Genomic DNA, 3,749 nt, shown 5'->3' with positions numbered 1-3,749 from the left:
ATCCAAAATAATGGTAAACTGTGGGAATCCAATAGCATTATTGATTATCAATCAAATACCACACCAATAACATTCTTGATTAACATGTGACAAATACAATAAAATCTTGGCTTAGCTAGCATTTTAACCCACTGCTAACATGCTGACAGTCTCTCTCTGATCTAATTTGTCTTTTATTTTTACACACAGATGAGGCCATAGTCAGGAATCAGTGATGAAAAATTACACAGCAATAATAACATTCATCCTGGTGGGACTAGCAGATGACCCAAATCTATAGATTCTGCTTTTTATTTTTCTGTTTCTAACCTACTTGTTGAGTGTGGTAAGGAATCTGACCATCATCACTCTCACCTTGGTGGATTCCCAACTTAAAACACCCATGTATTTTTTCCTCTGGAATTTCTGCATCTTGGAAGTGTCATTTACAATGGTCTGCATTCCTAGATTCCTCTACACAATGGCATCTGGGGACAACACTGCTACCTACAATGCATGTGCCACTCCATTATTTTTTGTTATCATCCCGGGTGTGACTGAATTTTTTTTCCTGAAGACCATGTCTTATGACCACTATGTGGCCATCAGCAAACCTTTCCATTACATGACCATCATGAACAAAATGGTCTGCATCAAGTTCCTTATTGGATGTTACATGATTGCTCTAATCATTGACATCCCGCCATTTGACATGGGCTTTGAGCTCGAGTTTTGTGACTCTGATGTCATAGATCACTTTGGCTGTGATGCTGCTCGCATCACAAAGATTACCTGCTCAGACACAGAGTTTATAGAGTGATTTGTCTTGCTCCTGGCTGTGTTGACACTCATTTTCACCTTGGTGTGTGTAATTCTGTCCTACACGTACATCATCAGGACCATTCTCAGATTCCCTTCCGCCCAGCAAAGGAAAAAGGCTTTTTCTACTTGTTCTTCCCATGTAATTGTGGTTTCAAACACTTACAGAAGCTGCATCTTTATATCAAACCTCATGCAAAAGAAGGGGTTGTTATTAATAAGGTAGTGTCAGTGCTTACCACCTCAGTTGCTCCAGTGATGAATCCCTCCATTCATACTCTGAGGAACAAGCAAGTGGTACAAGCTTTCAAAGACATGATCAAAAGGGTTGCATCTATCTCAAAGAACTAAAGGACTAGTGAGGACAGAATGACAAATTATAAAAGAATTCCTGATCTCCATTTTATTTTTCCCTAATTGTATTTTGTTCATAGTTTTACATATATCACAGCCCCATTCTGTTACACCTGGTGCCCACCATAATACACATATTAAATTTTTAGCTTAATCTATTCCCTGAAATACATGGGAATAAATATGCAGTAAACACTTTAACAATACACCTGTTATTACTTACAGAACCAAGAAATTTAGACGGTATCAATTTACTACAATGTTAGTACTCGGCTACCCTTCTTGCACTGATATGTCCTGATCTGAGTACCAAATTTCCCAGGAACATCAGTGAGGATGATCTATGTCTACAGGAATGGCCTAATGATCACTCTACTGGATAAAAACCACTATTCTATCTCTCCCACTTTTCAGGGATATTTAAATATAGACTAAAATTTTCCTCTAATAATATTTGCTTAAAAGTTGTACAAGTTCTTTTTCTAAATAGAATTTCATATTCTTATCATCTGTGTGTCTCTGTGTATGTCCATGTGCATTTGTTTCCATATTTAGAATGTCAGCTTAACAGGCTTAAAAAGATTGATGGAACAGACAAAATGTAAATGACAGCTTATGCTTGCATTCTGTTCTTGCAATCCAAGTTATTCACTATAATGACTTTTCTAGGTACAAAAAATTCAAACTCAATTACAAAAGCTTATAAAATGAACCAATGAAGAAAGAATAACTAAGTCCCCAGTTTTTGCCTTTCAACTTAGTGCCTTCTCCCCACTACTTCCTTCTTCCATCATAATTTTCTGTTTACCTGATGCTCAAGAAAGATACATGATGTACCAGGAATCAGAAAGTCCAGGTTGCAGCCAGGCTTTTACTACCACCACTTCAGACAAATCTTTTAACTTTCCTCATCCCTTCCTATTTCAGGATGGAATAAGTTGGGGGAGTAAGGTAGCTAGAAAACAGGAAAGAATTCCCAGTTATATTTGGGGGCACTGTCCCATGCTGATTCATAAGACTAAAAAGCTGGGCCTTATGGAACCAGAGGTAAACAATTAATGAGTCTTATCTTATACTAAAAATTACATGAAGGGAAATGAACCTTCATTCCCCCCAATCCTATTCACAGTCTGTCCACTGGAAATCACCCACCAGCTGCAGAAAAATGCTTTTTAAAATAAAATGAGAAAGAAAGATTTGTGGGAATTCTGAACTGTGCACTAAGCAAAGCTTGGTTCTTAAGTCAGATTAGCAAGCTAAAAGAACAATTAAAGGATATATTCAGTTTGCTAAGGTTAGGTAAAATTAAAGGTATAGCTGAAGATAATGATATTTTTATCTTTTTCACCTAACTTTGAGAATGAATGATCTCCTAACCGTATGACATATTTGTTCCTATTATTTTATTAATTGATTTCTCCTTCTCTAGACACTAGGGTCTGTCCTTCACTAAATACGAAACTCCATAAAGTCCAAGATTGTGTCTACTTTTACTTGCCACCCGCATTTCAAATAGAGTTAAACTCCACGTACCTCTTCCACTGAGCTGAAGATAGCCTCTGCCATTGTCACCCTAGCCCCAACCCAGGTAATACAAAGGTCTCATGGTATTACCAAAGCCATGGAGAAGCTTGTCCAGGCAATTAGAGTTAAAGTGATATAACTTTAATATATTAATATAATATAATATAAATTTAATATTAATATTGATAACTTGATATTACTTAGATTTTATTCTACACTAATATTTATTAATGTATGAGTGATTAGTGATTCTCTCTGCCAAGATATAGTTAAACTAGCTTTTATATATGTCAATAGTAAGGTGGGGAAAAGAACGTAGTTCAAGATTGCTATGGAAGTAAGAAAGTATATATTTAAAATTCATAACCTTTTTTTAAATTCATAACTTAGTAAGTACCTCAAATGGTGAAACCACATGTGGAACGAAATAAGTTAAAGGAAAAAGAGAAAAAAATATTTGTCCACACCTTCCTTCTGTATTCCTGCCATATGATTAGATGACCCCTCCTGATCAAGGACATGATTGTCATCCTGTCCTCCCTGACCCGCCTTGTGTAAGAGAAGCTCTTGCTCAATCCAAGATGCAGCACTTGCGTCTTATGATGGATTGCTGTCAGGCTCCTCAACATTAAAACATGGTTGGTCTGTCCAAACCCAGCTCTTGATTGGTGATTCCAGAAGAATGACCACTTGCTATCCCATGGTCATATACTCTGTATCTACCAAGGCCCATTAGCACACCAGGGTTTTTTTTTCCCAAAAGGTGTGTAACTCTCCAGTGAAGATGGTTTGGCCTTGTCTCTCAGGCAAATTACCACAACTTTTTTAAACTTAATACATCACACATTTATTATCTTACAGCTTCTATGGGTCAGCAGTCTGGACGCAGCTTTCTTCTTAAAGGCCAGCAGGAGAATATTTTGCTTCAGCCTGTTAAGATAGAGTCTTATATGATATAACATAATCATGCGAGTGGCATCCCATTAGTTTTGTTACATAACACAACCAAATCAAAGGAGTAGCAGTCCCACTATTTTTCATATCTGTTGGTTAGAATCAAGTAAATGGTTCTC

At 36.8% G+C, this 3,749-nt stretch overlaps 1 pseudogene; it reads left to right on the top strand.

Annotated features, from left to right (window-relative positions):
- The first annotated feature begins 214 nt into the window (after window positions 1-214).
- On the top strand, window positions 215-1,149 carry LOC111160215 (annotated as a pseudogene).
- Window positions 1,150-3,749: the final 2,600 nt, after the last annotated feature.

This window comes from Enhydra lutris, unplaced genomic scaffold, assembly GCF_002288905.1.
Source record: "Enhydra lutris kenyoni isolate GAN:26980312 unplaced genomic scaffold, ASM228890v2 scaffoldscaffold74, whole genome shotgun sequence".
NCBI classification, from domain to species: Eukaryota; Metazoa; Chordata; class Mammalia; order Carnivora; family Mustelidae; genus Enhydra; species Enhydra lutris.
Note: the sequence above shows the minus strand (reverse complement) of the source record. Positions and strands in the feature narration are given on the sequence as shown.